This window comes from Oxyura jamaicensis, chromosome 12 (assembly GCF_011077185.1).
Source record: "Oxyura jamaicensis isolate SHBP4307 breed ruddy duck chromosome 12, BPBGC_Ojam_1.0, whole genome shotgun sequence".
Classification (NCBI taxonomy): domain Eukaryota; kingdom Metazoa; phylum Chordata; class Aves; order Anseriformes; family Anatidae; genus Oxyura; species Oxyura jamaicensis.
The window spans coordinates 17,814,702-17,832,515 of record NC_048904.1 but is presented as its reverse complement, the minus strand read 5'-3'; the positions used below and the strand labels follow the sequence as shown (position 1 = coordinate 17,832,515).

Below are 17,814 nucleotides of genomic sequence, written 5' to 3'. Positions count from 1 at the left end.
AATCCATTATCAATTGCTGGACTTTAGTGTATATGATTTTAAAATGAAAGCCACTTCAATATTAATACTTAAAGGTGCATAGAACTATCAGAGCTGTTTGAAGTCTGCAAAAACTAAATAAGCTTCTAAGAGTAGAGAAGGCACCCAGAGCAGGGTTTTCCTTATCTCGCTGGCCTTTGGGTGGGAGCTGTTTTCTCTGCGTGCATCCTGCCTGTCCCCTGCCCTGGGGCTGGCTCCTCTGTAGAGCCTTCTCCCATGGAAGATGCCGTAGTGTACAGCTGTAGGCCCTAGCACATCTGTTAAGAATCTAGTGATTGTAGCTAACAGGATTTTTCACCTTAAATGAGGTTTCCGTAAACTAATCTGCGTGTTTTTGTCTGTGGCCCTCCAGGTGATGAGGGAAAACCTAGCTGCAAGGCTTTAATGTCTACTGCGCCCTTATCCCAAGGTGCTGAGAGGCCTAATTGTGTGAGATGTTACTCTGTTAAAGCAGTGCTTAGATTTTAAGTAGATTTAGATTTGCAGTTAAAATAACAAAGCATAAAGCGTACCAAAAGGGAAGGTTCCAACCACGTTAGCCTGACTGTGTTGCATATCCTGTGCATTTTTTTATGATGTGAACCCTAATACACACATTTTACTGAAACCCCTGACTTTAATATCGAGTTGCTTGTAAAAATGCGTTCCATAAAACATGAGCGAGGCAAGCCTGGCTGGCAGGGGAGCATGGCTCCAGCGGTGCTGAGGTCCCCAGCTTGCACCATGGCCTCTGGGGCTCTGGCACCTTGCTTTAGGAAGCCCTGGCACCCACAGGGCTGAGGCACCATCACCCTCCAGCAGGCGGGTTTGCTGCTGCGCAGATCTGTGTGCAGATATTATCTTGCTCGGGGCTGCTTCCAGCCCCCTGCAGAAGTGTACCAGAGGTGACTGGGTTTGGCACCTCAGCTCCTTGTCTGTCCTGGTTCACCACTCTAAAGCACTGTTGAAGCACCGACGGGTGACATCGGTTGTACTGGTGACAGTCTGATAGTGGGGGCAGTAGTGGGCATTCACAGGACAAAGCAATAAAGTATAACAGCACAGGAGTAAAACTTCATCTCTGGCAATAAGATTTGTACTGGGGAAAGGGAATAGCAATATTTTTTTTTTTAAGAGTCACTATGAAACTTAGGAGTTTCTTAAAATAAATTACCTCGTCCTTCAAAGAGACTAACTTAATTTTATTTTTACTTTTTTAATAATGCAATAATCAATAATAGATTAAATCTCCATTCCCTTACAAATCCTCTTGCACAGTAACAACAGAGGAAAAAAATCTCTGGAGGTGCATTAGAAAAAGCAATTTGAACACAAACCTGCATGGAGTGAGTTTCGTTCCAGAGGTAGCAAGAGCATCCACCTGGCCCTTTCCCTTTTACAGGCTGCGTGCTTGAAGAAGCCCTGCCTGAAAAACTGTAGCCTGTGAATATTACCCACCCCATTTCTCTCTCTCTTTTTTTTCCCTTTTTTTTTTTTTTTTTTCTCCCTACAATAAGTGTGAAGACACTTCAGTGCCTCTGAATTAATTTTCACAGGTCCTTTAGTCACGGAAGCCAACTTAAGGGAGATTTGCTGCTAGCATGGCACAGCCTGGGGGTGCCCGTGTCCTGCAGCAGGGTGGGAACAGACCTACAGCCCCGCTGCAGCCTCTGGCCCCAGGGAGCCTGGCGTGTCTTTAAAAAACGATGTGTTTCTCTCTAGTTCCTGGCCATGGCTCATTAGACTGAGAGGTGAGGTACGTGGTCAAGTGAGTTATGGCTGGGAGGTGGGGGTGAGCCTGAAGTGAGCAGAGCGGCGTGGCAGGGTGCTGGGGCTGCTGCCCCCCCTGCACAGGCTGGGTGGGACGGGGAGGGGAGCTGGGGCTTTCTGCTCGGCAGGAGGCTCTTCTGGGGCAGTTATCACCAGGGCATCTAATGAGCCTGCCTGCTGGGGTGGAACGTGCTATATCTTCTGGAAGCAGAAAATTCTACTTCTTGTGCTGTCTGACTTGCATCTCTCCTGAGCATTAAGATTAGCTCAGAGAGAAGTGTTTGGGAAGGAAAATTTAAGTGCAAAACTGCTTACTTGGATATATATATATATATATAAGTGCAGGGAAAGGAGGGAGTGTATTTGTGGACCTTGAGCTTCTGACACACGATGATGCTAAAGTACATGTGTGATGTTTCTTCAGCTGACATCTTAAAAATGCAAAGTCAGCACTGGCCAGGATGCAGATAAGCGTGGAGATGATGAATGCTTGCATAGGAGAAGCTTAGCTGGAAACCATATGGGCAATAAAAAGGCTGAGAGCACCAGAGGCAGGTACTTCTGCAGCAAGATCCCCGTTAAACTGGGCTTTTGCTGCTCAGCCTTGGTGCAGGGGTAGTGCAGCCTGGCCGAACACGAAGCAGCTTGGTTAATCCTTGGCTGGCTTGGCTTCAAATTGGCATTCAGTGCTCGTGGCATCTCGTATCGATTGTGTAAGATGCACAAATGATCGGCCGTTAGCCTCTGCCTTGCACAAACTCCGAATGCCCACTCTGCACTGGAGCAAAAGTACAATTGAGAACATCGCCGCTGCTCTCCAGGACACGTGCGCTCTCCTGGATGCAGAGGTTGACAAGTTGCATTAAGTGCAGGATGTTTTATTAATCACCAGAGTAAACTAACACATAAAACCTCCAGAGCTAGCTGGCAGGAAGGCAAGTCACTGCTGCCCCAAGGCTGGAATAATTTATGCTCTTTTCTTTTAATGTACTGCCTTTTCCTGCAACTCGGCAAGATTTAAAGCCCTTTGGAAAAGGGCGTGTGTTTGTGCATGGACTCCCAGCTCAGACAGTTCGAGCACCTCCTCCGGGGGGTCACAGTGGTGTGTGTTTGCTGAAGGAGAAGCTGACATCTGTCCCTGGGACACGCTGGTTTTATGTAGAATTGCAGCCAGCTAAGCGCGGAGCAGGGCTGGCCACTGGAGTCCGTGAGAGTTTTGCCACTGACCTTGAAGGATCCAGGATTTCACCCCTGACTATACAGTAGCTGATCCTGTCCTTTTGTTCATCAATCTCCTGGAGGAGAGCCTCCCCATAAATCGTGTCTTGAAAGAGAAGAGCAGACCTGACCTCAGCGTCCTCCCGGTGCTGTGCCTAGCGAGGCCCGGAGCCTCCTCGGGACAGGAGCCCCTCAGCAGCGGTGTAGATTTGCAGCCACCTTCAGCTGCCACCAAGACAGGAATTTATAGGTCAGCTTTTACTGCCCGTTTTGACCAGCAGGCCTGTCCGTACATCGAGGCACCGCTTGACAAAGTGAGAAATTATTTTTAACGCGTTTGTACAGGGAGGTAATAGATACGGTGGAGGGAGAGAGGCGTGCTGCCTGCGGGCAGCCCTAGAGCTCCTTGTGGGCAAAGGGGACATTTTGGGGTGCTGAGCCCACCAGACATGGGCTGCCGGGACAGCTGTGCCCAGCCCTTGGGGCAGGGCAGGCTCTGGAACACCTTATGGACAGCGATCCTCAGCGCTGAGGAGATGGAGAGAGGGCCCCAGCAGCAGGGAAGGCTGCTCCCGCTTTGCCGACGGCGTTCTCGAGCTCTCACAACATCCTCAGAGTTGCTGGAAGTTTTTCCCCCGTTGGGAGCCCCCCGCTGACTTGTGGGCCTCTCGCTGGCAATTTGGGCAGAATCGTCTTTGTTCAACGGCCTCCTGCTGCTCTTTTCTTTCCACATTTCCCCCCACCCCCTTTCTCTTTTCTTTAAAAGCTTTATTGCGAAGCACCTCTGTGCCTCTCCATTCTCAGACCCCTCTCCTAAGTTACAGTTTTTTCACCCATGCATTTAGATCAACCTTAATAACACTTTCTGTTCTCAGCTTAAGAAATAACCAGATTGAGAACTGGACAGTAAGGGGAATCTGAAACAATAACTTTTTTTTTTTTTTTTTAACTTTATAGCAATCCATACTGGTGGGAGGGGGCTCTGCAGCTGCCCCTCTGGCACCCTCTGCAGCGTGGGCACTTGCCATCAGCGCTCTGCAAGGGACTCGTGCTGCTGCATGTGACGGGCTCTAGTCCTGGTCACCCCTGCCAGGATGGAGAAAGGGGTCAGACTGAGCTACTTGAAGTGTATATATATAATAAATCCAACTTTGCACATAATATTTTGTCCAGTTCTCCATCCAGCTGCTTAGCTCTGTCAGCTGGGTGAGCCCAGCAGCAGTGGGGCTCTCCTGCTCCCAGCTGCTCCTGCCCACAAGTGCCTCATTTTTAGAAGCTGATAATGGATGAAATTAATGAAGAAGCCAAGGCTTTCCAAAGGGCTGCTTAGCCTGAAAGGAAAAAGCAGCCCCACCAGGCTGTTCTCAGCTCTGGGCTTTGCTGCCTGCCTAGGGTTTAGTGCAAAGGCATTTATTTCTCAAGGCCCTTGGGGAGAAGGGGAAATATGCAGGCCATGCATGGAGGCTGCAGAGGTGCAGGGATGATGGGAGGTGGGAAAGGAGAGGTGTGCTTCCTTATTCTGCCCCGTTTCAGGGAGTGTGGCAATAACAAGGTGGCAAAAGCCGAAGGGATGGCAGTGGGGCTGGTGTCAGGGTCACTCACCATGGTGATCCATGGGTCTCTGCTGTGGGTAGAAAAGCACCTAGCTGTAAGAGGACTGTGTGTTAATTTGGGGGGGGAATAAATGGGCCAGTAGAGTCAAAATATGAGTGAGTCTCTGCTACAGCCCAGTGTGAAGCAGTTACCTGAGGTCCAGGGCTTGAAATCCTAAGAGCTTCTCTTGTCTTTTTCCAGAGTAACCGTTGCCATACAAATCGTTTGCTCCTTTCACTAAAACTATAGTGAAAAGAAAATAGGCTTCAAAATTTCAGAGGTAAAGCACCTAAATTGGAGAAGTTAACTGCAGAAGGTTACAGTAGCGCCTTTTTGGGGCAGTCTTATTAAAATCTCACAGTGTAATCTCACAGTGTGTCACTCAGGACCAAGCCATACAAGTCTCCAAAAGCAGGAGGGAAGAACTAAGGTAGGCATTGCAGTTTGCACCTATTTAGCAGACCAGAAGTACTGTTATTATTTTGTCCTTGGTGAGGTCCCATGTCAGACACAGGACTGATGTTCCAGTCTCCTCCAGGCACAGCTCTGGGTGCAGTTCCATCGGTGCTGATCTTTCTTCTTGAGCTAGCTCAGGCTCCTTCCCATTTGTATCCTTTAAAGGCAGTTTTCTGCATCAGTCCAAGGTGCACAGATAACCTGCTCAGCGGGAGACGTGGCCCTCCTGGGAAATCTGTGCTGGCTTCAGATAGACCTTAATTTATTTGATAAAGGCAGAAGTGTAAACAACCTAATCTCCCCTTCAGGCCTCACAAGTCCTTCTAATTATTAGCACCAGAAGGAAGCTGAGTTAGATTCACCTTGGGAATTATATCCATTTCTAGGTCTTTTTATACCAGTAACACGTTTGTGTCTATTTTGGCAATCAATAAGAAGTCCTCACGCTTTGCTGTATGCTCCCAGTTTGCTGGGGCAGGGAGCACCACCGAAGAGTTCTGGTGCTTTGTGCAAGTTTTTCCTGGGATCAGGGATTTTTGGTTCACTGCTCACTGGTTTCTGTGCATCTTGGGGAAAACAAAGGTTGTAAAGAAGGTATGCTGAGAAACTTCCCCCCCCCCCCCCCCCCTCTGGTGTCCTTTTATTCCTCTTCTTCATACCTCCTGGGTGAAGACTTTTTTATTTTTTTTTCTCCTCAGCCTCTTTTTATCTCGGAGGCTTTAATATTCAGAACTAAAAAAAAAAAAAGAAAGTAAATGGAAGAGGTAAATCTCCAAAGTCTGGACACTACAAAGCTGCTGAGTAAGATGGAGCTGTGCGAAAGAAATTGCAGGGGGGTAAAGAAAGCCAGCCCTCGTAGCAGGGCACAGCTATTGGACACATGCTTCCTCTATCTGGTGACACTTCATGATACTCACAGAGTGTTTTGGTAGTCAGCTAGAGCTGCGGGGTGTACAGAAACCAGCTGTGTGCATTTAGGAAATTCAGTTATCTGGACCCACGGGCCTGTACTTTTCCCCCAATATGAAAGGCTAAAGGTACATTTCCTATTGTACCTACAGTCAGGCCCTTTGTTTGCCCTCTGTTCTGTCTCCAAAACTACTATGGACTCCTAAAGTCAACGCTGGATCCACATTTCACATAGCAGAGGCTTTTTTAAAAGGTGCCTATGGCAAATCGGAGGCTCTTGAGCAAGCCTATTGCTCAGGTAGTGACATTCTTACCCTGCTCCTGCACAAAATTCTTCCTCTCCAGTACTTGCAAGGACACTTTCCCCTATCTTTCTTTTCTCCTTGCTGCCCAGGCAACTTCCTGCTCTTTTCTCCTCTTTTCTTGTGTGCCCCTTCATTGCATTCCTCAGGTTTGCTTTGGATTTCTTTCTGAATAACTTATTTTCTTTTTTAATGTCCATTTTCATCTAAATCTAGCCCAAATCTAGTTCTTCATGGAAAACACAAACAGGTTTCCACACTCTATCCTTCTCCAATGCAAAGTTCAGCCCCCAAAGAGGCAAGCTGACAGAAGTCCACGCTTCTCATGGAGCACAGCAGCACTCTCTGGGAAGGATGAAGGTGGCCGTGCCCCTTCTGTGACTTCCCCTGGTGCACTTACAGGGTGTGCTGTGGTCTGGGCACCAGCTGAGCCCCCCAGGGGCTTCTCGGGGCTTGGAGGTTCAGTCATCTTCCCCTCCCCGCCCCTTTTCTGACAAACCCTGCTTCTAAATGTGGAGCAGGGTGAGGTAGTGGAGAATGAAGAGTTTACAGTTTTTAGGGAGGCCAGAAGATAGCAGTGACAGGCACCAGTACCAAGCCTGGCTTAGGCTTAGTGACACAGCCCGGCTGGGACAAAAAGATCCCGTAAAACCCAAAGGAAAGATTTCCATCAGCCTTAATGGGCTTTTGGCTTTGACCCGTTGTGGAAAGGCTCCCAGTGACTCCAGTGGGATATATATGCTGGTTTCACACATTGACAAAGTTTTTTTTTGTTGTTTGTTTGTTTGTTTGTTTGTTTTTCCAAAACAACCTAAAGATATCTTGAAGCACTCTTTTGCCTGAGCTCAAGGCAACTTGTGGCTGACTTCTGCTTTGGCAAAAAGGGCTCAAACTGCAGAGCTCCCTTGGAGAATGTGGGTGGTTCGGATGATGTGAGGTACAGCCCCTTATCCTGTGCCCATCCTGGCCGGTCCCTTCAGGAGCTGCATTTGTCCAGGGCTGCTGGAAGTGGAGCATTTCCTAATATGTAACTTATTTCAGTGCTGTTCCAGAGGCTGCTGGAATGCAGGAGACTTCCAGAGTATTTTAATAAATACAAAAATTTAAAGCAAGTGCAGACATGCTGGTTCTTGCCAAGTCTCCTTCCTTTCTTGTTCAGGGTGTGTGTTGCTTTTGTTTTTTTCATGAAGTACCAGCTGAAGAAAGAGCAAAGCAAGATACAATGCGGGTGGGGTGGAAAACTCTCTGTCCTGCTCCTAGCTTCCAGCAAGCTCCCTGAATTGTTGATGCCACATCATTCTGCCCCTCTGCAAGTGACCAGCCGAGCTTTCCTGCGGGAAGCGCCTGTGGGATTAGAGAGGGGAGATTATGTGCAGAGTGTGTTTGGCTCTCTGATCATCCCCGAATACAACGGCTGGGTCAATCACTTGTCGGTGATGCTGGGCATGAGGAGGATGCTCAGGACCAGGACCACGTGTTTGTGGGCTCTCCTTTCTGGGAGAGGGATGAAGCCACAGTAACAACCCTGAGCCAGAAGCTAAGCCATCGCCACGCGACCAGAAATTTATGCTCTAGAGCCATAGAAATTAGCTTCCCCCCCAGCCTTGCCTCGAAGTTAATCCTGCCCAGAGCTGGTTCAGCACAGTCTCGCTTCCCTGGTATCCATAGGCATGGAGGCTCAGCCATTCTGACATTTCTGGCTGCGAATCCTGCCCTTAGCAAACACACTTGATGCTGATACAAGGTCTCTTGGCTGCCTGTGCTCATATCCATCTGTCGCGGTGGCACCGTGCCCGCGAGCAAGATGGTGTGCTATATTTACTGGAGCATAGGTGCCAAGCGGACCAGATGTTTTCAGCGGGAACGTGAAGCGGGGAGGCAGGGTCCTTTTTAAAAGCACTGGCTCTCTTGGCAGCGCTACAGGGCAGCAGCTCGTGGGGGCTCCTCTCCCATCCCTAAGGGCACTTGCCAGGGATGAGGCGATGTCACCCCGACCATCACAGCCCCACGCTGAGCCAGCCCTGCGGCTGGTGCCTGCAGCAAGCATCCTTGGGCTGCCACAGCCTGAGGCTCCATCCTCCTGCTGCCCTTGGGGATGGCCGTGCTGGTACCGAGGTGAGGAGAGCTTGTGATGATGCTTGGGGCTGCATTTGGCAGCCGGGAGCGCAGCCCTCAGCAAGGTCTCAGGAGAGGCAGTAAATAAGATGTTATTTTCCTCTCCGTCTGAGCGATGACTTTCTGCCAGCTGTGTGTGAGCCTCACTGCAGTGCCTGATCACAGTCCCTTGTCCCCTTGGCTGTGCCACGTCCAGTGTGGGCGATGGCAGCACTGGGGGGGGAAGTGGCTTGTGGCTGCGGTGGCATGCAGGGTGCTGGGAAGGGCTGCTCTTCCACTGGTTGATCTTGTTTTTCAAGCAAACCTTAAAAAAAAAAAAAAAAAAAAAAAAAAAAGAAGAAAGAAAAAGGCATCAGTATCATCTGTGAGTGTTTTGGGAACCAACTCTTTGGTATCTGCTCTTACCAGCTACAGAAAAATCAGCCCTATAGGATTACTGGCTGCTTAAATCCAGGAATCAAGAGTGTTTGAAGTTCCTCTCTATTAACAACCCCCCCGGAGTTTTTTCTTGATATCATTGTCAGGGAGATGTTGAGGTTTGAGATAGCCATCCTGTAAGTACGCTGGTTCCGCTATCAGATGGGGATCTGAATGAAATTTGTACGCCTTGAGTTTTTTCCTCGTGCTCAAAGAGTTGAATAAGACAAATCCCAGGTAACTCAAAGAGCAGCTGCCTGTGGACACTTCGTGGCAGGAATGCCACTCTGCCTGAGAAGAAGTGGGATTCTTCAGGGTTACTTACTGGCAATAGAGAAAAATGCATTTAAAGAATGAGAAAAGAAAATCAAAAAGTTTAAGCAATTTTTGCAAAAATCTGTCGGTTCTATATTTATTGTTCTGATTGACTTAAAAACCGAACTGCATCTGTGTTATTCCAATTAAGCAGCTCGGTGCTTCTGTGGTGTCGTAGCGAGCATCTTGTCATGAAGTCGAACTCTGGAAAATAGTTTTTAAGCTCCTGGGACCAAAACCTGTATTTTTATTGCTGTTGGCTGCGGATGTTTGTGGAAGTTGGAGCAATGGCCTGATAATTTGCCAATCACCACGAAACATGCGCTGCTTGACTTTTGTTCTCGGTGTCCCATGTGAAATCTGCGCTGCTTGAGATGCTCCACAAAATATAGCAAAGCTTTTTAAATGCATGAGGAGTTGTGATAGACCTGGGAAGCTGATGCCGCTGGCTTTCATACAGATGAAGCTGTCTTTTTCTTCAGTGCAGAAAGCTGAACTTCGTGCCTTTGGTGTTAGCTGGTGCCATGACTTAGGAGGACCAAGCAAATACGCCGAGCCAACTTCAGGGCTTGCAGCATTTGTTTTTAAGTAGAGCTGGCCAGAAAACAAAGACTTTGTAAGACTACTGTAGTGAGGACTTGTGTTTTCTTACCTTAAATTTTGAAAGCTTAGGATTATTATTTTTTTAAATAAAAACTGTTGAGAAATAGAGACCCACCTCCTCCAGACAGCAACCAGCCGCAGAAGCGGAGCTGCTGTGGTGGGAGAGCTGTGACCAGAGCTGGGGTGAGAGTGAGCATTTGAGCAGTGAGAGGTCTTCGGGCATCTCAGCAGCTCTGCTCTGGGCCATTGCTTCATGACGGCTCTGGGAAATCCTCGCCAGAGATGCTGCTAATCTGAGCTGATGCATTCCCCCCAAAATCCCCAGTTTCAAGAGATAAAAACATCACCCGCGCGCATGACTCATCTTTTTATTTTTTTTTCCCCTTTCAAATTGATTGTGGAGCCTGTGTACTGCTACTAAGGGAAAGCACCTCAGGCAGCCAAACGGAGAGGCCTTTTGGGGGAAAGGAAGGGGCAAAAAGTGCTCAGTGAGCAAGGAGGCTGATGGGCATCGCTGGCCGGGGATGGACAGACCCTGCTCACTGCATGGGATCTAAGTGTGACTGGCAAGGGGAGAGCTTGGGCAGGTTGGGAGGGCTCGGGAAGGCTTCTGACTTTCCCAGATAGATGAGGAAACCACCCCATGAGGCTCGCCCCTGTGGGGGGAAGGCTGGAGTGAGGTTAAGGGTAAGAGAGTCTCCTCTTGACCAAACTACTGACAACCAGGTACAGTCACTCTGAGCCTCGAGGTGTATTTAACAAGATTAAAGCTCCCCGTCCTCTCTCCCTTGCTCTCTTCCAGTCCTAATTAACTCCCACTTAAGCTCCCCATTCCCAGCCATTGACCTCTGCAGGGGCTTGGGGTCCCACGGGTGGGTGCCTGTGGGGTGCCCCTGCCCCGGGATGGGGAACAGCAGCACCGCAGCACCTGCTCCCTTGTCTGCTGCTACTTCCATCAGAAGGCAGCATTTCAGAACGGGGAATATATATGTGTATAATATATACGTATATTTTTCCTCTCCCCATCCCTCTGTCTGCAGTTCCTCCCCTCGGGGACTGGGCTCCTCGCTGTGATGAGCACACTGGCTTGTTTTGGGGTGCTTTCCTCTTGTGGCACAGCTGGGGGGGGAGATCTCTGGCAGCAGGGAGGTGCTTTGTGCTGTCACCCTGCATGATGTGGGCACATGGGGCCCCTGGTTATCCAGCAGGGTCTGGAGCTGCTGCCACCAAAAGTGTCCCTGGAGCGGGTGGGAGAGGAGCGGTGTCCTCGGGTCGGTGGCAGATGGAGGAGATGAAGCGATGGAAAAGAAGTCACTCAGCTGTCCGTGCCCCCTGCATCCCACCATCCCTCCCAGCAGCCGCTCATCCTCTGTGGCTGGGACGTCCTGGGCTCTGCCGAAGGAGAAGCCACCTTTGAAGGGTATTTTTAACATCACCTTCCTAAAATGTAAAGGCTAAAATCTCCTGGCAGACAGAGTGCTATTCTTCTCTCTGATGAAGAAACTATTTCCTTGTACATCTGGTTCATATTTTTCTTTAGGTTTCTGCCAGAAACAATTCTGAAAACAAAACGCAGAGCAGAGTGAATGTATACATTCCTGAAGGATTCCTTCACCGCTCCTCTCTGACCCAAACCTACAGCCCTCCTTACCAACCTTTTTCATTTCTTTTTAATTAGTTTTCCTTTCAAAATGTGAAAACATATGGCCTGATTAGCTCTGGAACACTGCTGCCTGCATCATATAAAATGATCTACGTTTAGAAAATAATTACAGTGAATACAACAAGAAAAATATTCTGGTGCAGAAACTGTATTTTTTTTTTTCTTTTTTTTTTTCTTTTTTCCCTACTTGTTTAAGCCCATTATCTCTCCAGTCAGATTTGTCTGGAAATCCTTATTAATGGCTGCATTACATGATTCTTGCTGCTCTGAAATGTTGCATTTTTTTCTCAGAAATCCAGGTTTTAGCCCCCAGAAGGGGAAGCGGTGCTGTTTGGAGTTGTGGTTAGGCTCGGTGCTGGTCAGTGCCGCTGAAGTGCCATGGGCATGGTGCCAGGGCAGCATCAGGGGGTGCAGCTGGCTGGGTATGGGGTCAAAAACCAAAAGTAAACCAAAAAAACAATGGGATAGAGTTCTGCTGCACCTGAACCACAAAAACTGAGAGGGACGGGATGGGAAATGGGTGGGTCAGCACATCCGAGCGCTGCCAGCACCTGCGCACGAGATGAGCCCCGCGGTGCTGCCCCAGCACCAAAATGCTGCCCCCGACGCTGCTGCTGGGGAGGGAAAGCCTTTGACAGCCAGTGGCCTTCCTAATTGGGAACAGAGGCTGTGCATTAAGGAAGAAATGCGTAGTCCCAAATTATTTATGTTCCTAGCGGGAGCAGCGCGGTTGCTGCTTTGCAGTCAGCCTCTGCTCCTGTTTTTTTATTATTATTATTTTTATTTTTATTTTTTTTTGCCAAGGTATCCAGAAAATGTCTGAGCTCAGACCACTCATTCTGCAGGTGACCCGACAGCAATGTTTGCAAACACGGGCAACACGGCAGCCCCAGCTCCGTCCGTGAAGCTCAGTGATGCTGCGGGGTGCTGAGCCCAGCCCTGTGAGGACCAGGGGCTGTTCCTGCCTCCCTGCAACTGAGAATCAGCTGGTCTGGGCGGTGGGAAAAGAGCTAATTTGCTGTTTTGTGTAGTAGCTGGATCTCATTAGGCTCAGCTGGGTGGACGAGAGGTCAGGGCTCGTGGTGAGAGGTCCGGGAGGACCTGAGCTGCCATCAGCGGGGCTGCGGTTTCAGGTGGGGACGCAGGAGGGCAAGTGGTGGCGGCTGGAGTATGACCCCACCAGCGTGTTTCTGGTCACTTTTTAACCCAATATAGTTGTTTATTCGAACGTGCAAGTGCAGGGAGCTGTGCTCGCAGCAGGAGCGGGGCAGTCCTGGCTCAGACACGGTGCGGGGGCTGTGGGACGGGGCTGCTCTCTGCCATGGTGCTGAGCCAGAGCCTGCTGCCCCTTCTGCAGAGGGCTGCTGCTTTCACACTCCTCATTGCTGCTCCCTCGTCCTGCTAAAAAAAATAATATGAAATGACTGATTACAAAAATGGGAAAGGATTAAAATTGCTAAAAACAATGCAAAGGGAAGAAAATAGATGAGCTAGCAAGGGAACGGGCTTATCACTTCTTGAGCAAACAAACAAGTGAAAGCTAATTTTCCAAGCCAGCAATTGAATGATTAATGAACCACCTCGTGATTAACCCTTCGTCACAAGCTCACCTCCTCCAGATAGCTGCTCTGCATGGCTCTTGCTCTGTTTCACATTGGAATAAAGATGCAGTTTGATGGTCGTAAATCTGCAGCTCAGGTTGTATTTCAAAGGACTTTGACATAGCAGGGATATCTGGGGAAGGAAGAAAACATGTTGTAAAGATGTTCCAGATGTACAGCATACAGCTTTGTCTCAAGCACCACCCGTTTGTGTGTTTTTTTCCCAGCATGCCATCAAAATAACCCCTTTGACATAGGAACAACATTTTAAAAAATATGAACTTGTCTTTTTTACTGCATTTTGTTAAATGATTAATTTGCCTTATATTAACTTAAAATGAGCTCATTAAAAGATTTCTTTTTTTTTTCTTTGAAAGCACTGCTCATTATACTATCATTTTAAGTAATTAAATCAGAATAAATGGCTCTGTGAAGCTATTTTAATGTAACATCTAATTATATCTGACCTAGACGCTGAACTATAATCATTAACTACATGAACTGTGTAATGTTCTGCAGACTCTTTAATAATTTATACAGGCTGGATTCAGCTGCGTGGCGTTGTAAGCTGAAGTCATTAGATACCACGCACCTGTAGTCTGCTGGGGGCTGCTGGTCAGAGGTTGATTTTTGGGCCGTTTTTCCCCAGTGCAGCATCAGGCCCCTGGAGCTGCCAGCTCAGTTTGGCCAGCCTGGGAGGCTTCTTTATTTTGTGCACAGGGATGGAGCACGAGTGTCCTGGGCATGTGTGTCTTGCTGTTTCCTTCTGTTGGACTCTCTAATCAAGGTGATACGTTTACACCACATGTATTTAAGCTGCATTAGACTATAACTAAGACGTTTTTCTGTGGGTGGTCACAGCGCTCAGTTACAAGAAGCTTTGCCTTTTGCTGTGCTAACAGCACCATTGCTGTTTCCCTTCCACGGAGGCTCAGGCTGTGCCTCCATTTTCAACAAAATTTTCTGATCTGTTTGCATCCAGACTTCTCTTCCCCGAAAGACGCATTCATGTAAGATGTACTCCTTAAAATAAGCGTGTGGGGGGAAGAAAGGTAGGCTTGTGGGGCTCTGAACCTCTCCCTGACTCAAACACAAAGAGGGGTTGGGTGCTGCCATTGCCACGGGTGGCCCATCCATCCTCCCGTGTATCACCGCTGGGCTGGGTGCCTTGCGGAAGGGGACCACGAGCACCATGTTGCAGCCCATCCAAAAATTGCTGGTGCCACCTATTGGTGGAAAGCTGCCGGTTATGACATGATTAACGCCTGCAATTATGCCCTCTGCGTCTCGTTGCCCAGCGGGCAGGTGGGTCGAGCCAGTTCTGCTGTTAGTTTTGCCATCGGTTACCGGTGGCAAACGCTGCTCGTGTTCTTCATGTACCTGGGGCGTGATTCGCAGGGCAGCGAGCTGGTTTGTGGCAGTGGCCTCGTGCGGCCCTGGGGGTGTGAGCAGAGAGCTGGGGAGGGCACGCCGAGCAGCCGGGCATGGAGAATTGGGTGGTTTTGGATGTGTCCATGAGCCTGCTTGGCCTAGAGATGGTGGGTGTTCCTCTGCCTACGACCATGGTCAGGACACTGGGAGAAGGCGGTGTGTTGTACCGTGGAGGTGGCGATGCTCACGTGGGGCTCAGAGGTGGGAAATATCTCCCCAAGATATCACCTGGAGAGGGTTGCAGAGCCTGGGGGATTCTCCAGCCTCACAACAGAGGTGAGCAAGAGCTGGATCCCTGCCTAGGGCCCTGCTTGCCGCTGCCTTGGTGCGCGAGACCTTTAGCCAAGCCCTGACAGGCAACAAAAAGCCACGTTGGCCTCCTGCCTGGTGTGCTTCAGGAGTTTAATAGCTGTCATATAGCGCAGACCTATATTAGCATCAGGTTTAATACTCCCGGGAAACATCCAGCCACAGCACTGACATCATGGACTAAAGGCTCCAAAGGTTCACTTGCTTAAGTGGCTATTTGTAACAGAGTCTTTTAATAAAACCTCATTAAAGGGGAGCTCCTGCCTGAGCCTGGTTTCTGAGACAGCCGGACCAGAGCACCAAGGGCCAGCCTCGCCAGATATTTTGGGAGTGTGGGGGGAGCAAGCAGCCACAGCTTGCAAGGACCAGCCCTGTGCCACTGCCACCACCGATGCTCTCGTGCCAGGCTGAACCTGAAGCACAGACTGCACTCAGGGCTTTCTTATTTTCTGTTGCAGTTTGGCTGAGTCTTTTTTACCTTGTGCTTCAAGAATAATCTGAATTCTAGGGAAGAGTTTTTTTTAAACGCCTGTCTCCTCTGTAATTTTTCTGTCATGCCATGGAGAGGAGCTGCTTGAAAGATTTCAGCAAAGAAATTATTCTCTACTTCAATCCTAGTTTTTTGTTGTTTTTTTAAATACCTAAAAAATTACTCTTTGATGTGAAAATTATATGCACTTAGAGATATGCTAATATGAAAATGATTGGAGAAATGTTGAGCATGGAGAACAGCTCATTGCCAGGCACTCTCCTTCCCCACCTGCATCTCAGACAACCTCGGTCTCATCCTTCCCCACGCAGGTCTCTGTCTAAAGCCACGTTATTTACGTAGTACATGCTACTCCTCTTTTAAATAGGTTCAAAAGCAGATGCTTTGTGTTTGTGTTGGGAGATTTTTTTTCCTCTTCTTTTCCAAGTGAACAGTATGCCAGTTTGGCGACTCTTTAATGTGTGGCTTTGCCAGACAGATGGTGCTGAGGTGCTTGCTCAGGCGATGCTTAAGGAAGAGCTGCCCTTTCTGGGGGCTGCACACCCATCCTGAAGCCCTCATCAGTCACAGCAGAGCTAGAGCTCCTCTAGCCCTGCTGTTGAGCAAGTTCAGAGTGGTCCCAAGCTCCCTCTGCTTTTCATTTTGCATGGATAAAAGCTTGCTGCTGACTGAGCTAACGCTGACGGCCTCGGCCACTGGTTTGGAGGGGCCTGTTCTGGTGTCTGTGTGCTTTCAGAGATGTTCTGCCTGTAGTTCTTTACATATGCAAAATGTGATAAGCTGGGGAGAGCAGGATGATGGCAGAGCAGCAGTTGGGATCCTATCTTCATGTCTTCTTCCCTTGCTGGCTTCAAAAGCAGGATCTGGAGTCTGCAGAAGCAAGGCTGGTATCATCACAGTGAAGAAGGACTTTGTTTGCAGCAGGTGCCCTGCTGGGTGCCCGGTGTGGCAGCTGAGATAGGAAGAGCTTCACAGGAAGCCTGAGAAGTGGGTGATGTGTTTTGCCTGTGAAGGTTTAACATGCCTCTGCTGGTGTCGCTCCCGTCCTTTAATGCCCCTGTTGCATGGGGCCCGTTCCTTGCGGCTGCTGTCCTGGCAGCCACTCAACTCCAGAAAGTCATGCTGGGGAGAAACCCCCCCAGAGCCAGCCCAATATATCGATTTTCCAACTGTTTTACTGAGCGGCTCCAAATCCATTGGTTACGGTGATGAACTCGAGGCTCCCCAGAGGCCATACCCAAATTCCACCGAAACTTGCAAACCACACCGTGTCACAGCTGCACCGCCTTGGTGTATTATGTGGTTCCAGATCTGCTCTGAGAGACATTAAAAACCCACAAGAAATTTAAAATATGCATTTCAAGAACTGCAGTGCCTTCCCACGGGGATGGCACCTGAGGAGGGTCCCCAAAAATCGGGGTAGGTGATGCAGGCAAGCAGGGTTCCCTTTAACAAGTGTTAAGGGTACCTGCCACAGAGCCTCGTGGGGCTGGCAGCTTCTGCCTGGAGTTGTTATGTGTCCATCCGAGTCCAACAAAAGCTGGAATCCAGCAGCTGGGGGTGGAGCTGCTCTTCACGCCTGGCTTCCACTGGAACCTCGCTGCAGGTTGGGTTTGTTTCTGGCACGCACTGAGGGCTCTCAGCTCTCCCCGATCCCGCAGCGTGGCTCAGATCCCCAGCCTGGAGCTTGCCCTTTGCCTTGCATCAGTGTTAAACAGACTGCTTAATCTAAAGCTCGCGTGCAGATTTGAGGGCTTGGGTATAGGTGAAGCTTTTCTGCTTTCTGTCCTAAACTTAAATAACTTGGAGACACATGGGCAGCGTTTTAGTCCTGCCAAGAGGAGGACAAACATGAATTTTTCCTCCAGCAAGGCCAGTTCTGAATAGGCTTGGCTTATTCCAGGGGGGAAATAATGCCCTAGGGTAAGGCACTGGAGAAACTGGCCATATCTATGAAGCCTTATGGTAAATAAATCAATTGTAACAAGCTTTGATTTTCCCATAAACGTGCCAAAGTATGAAGCATGCTTGCATGGGGTTGCGTGAGCGGTTTTGAAAGCTTAGTGTTAGCTGTTGCGTGTAAGCAGTTCTGATCCTAGAATGCCTGGGTTTCACACGGGAAAGAAGATATCCTGGCTCTTGGGAGACCATTAGAGGAAAGATATTTAAAGTGTCTAAGATGTGTGTGCTGTGAGCATATGTAAAACTGCAGGTACTTGGAGCCTGTTAGCAGTGCAGCAATGAATCAAAATAAATAAATGCAAATGTCCAGAAGAACAAAAGGAACATTAACCAGGCACTGCCGCCTTTGCTGGGAAACAGCAAAGTTTCAGAGTCCTTAAATAAAAACCTTCTCCTAATCTAATAAATGTTCCTGAGGTAACTGGTAGAAATACCGAAGTGGTCACTGGGTTGTAAGGGAGCATATTTCACTCCTGCCCAGCAAAAGGACCTGAAGCCTGTGCCGCGGAGTTGATTCATAGCCCTTTGTAATGTCCCGGTTATCCCCCATCGCAGCAGGTTTTGTGCAGCAAGCAGTCCACTATGTCAATGTCTTGTTAATATTTTAGGGGGAACAGAGAACAAACAGATCAGAGTTTGCTG

General features: G+C 48.9%; 2 long non-coding RNA genes across 4 annotated transcripts in view; one reads left to right on the top strand and one right to left on the bottom strand.

Annotated features, from left to right (window-relative positions):
- The window catches only part of LOC118173476, a 72,606-nt gene that overhangs the window by 155 nt on the left and 54,637 nt on the right, over window positions 1-17,814 (top strand). Inside the window, exon 1 of one of the 3 annotated variants that reach the window (XR_004754222.1) lies at window positions 13,598-13,767. The exons of the other annotated variants lie outside the window; for them this stretch is intronic. This is a non-coding gene — a long non-coding RNA (uncharacterized LOC118173476). Of the gene's footprint in view, window positions 1-13,597; window positions 13,768-17,814 lie in introns of those variants that run through there. 3 annotated transcript variants of the gene reach the window in all.
- On the bottom strand, window positions 12,305-13,467 carry LOC118173477. The gene is made up of 3 exons (XR_004754223.1): window positions 13,448-13,467; window positions 12,990-13,113; window positions 12,305-12,780 (listed from the first exon to the last, which is right to left on the bottom strand). It is a non-coding gene; the product is annotated as an uncharacterized LOC118173477 (long non-coding RNA).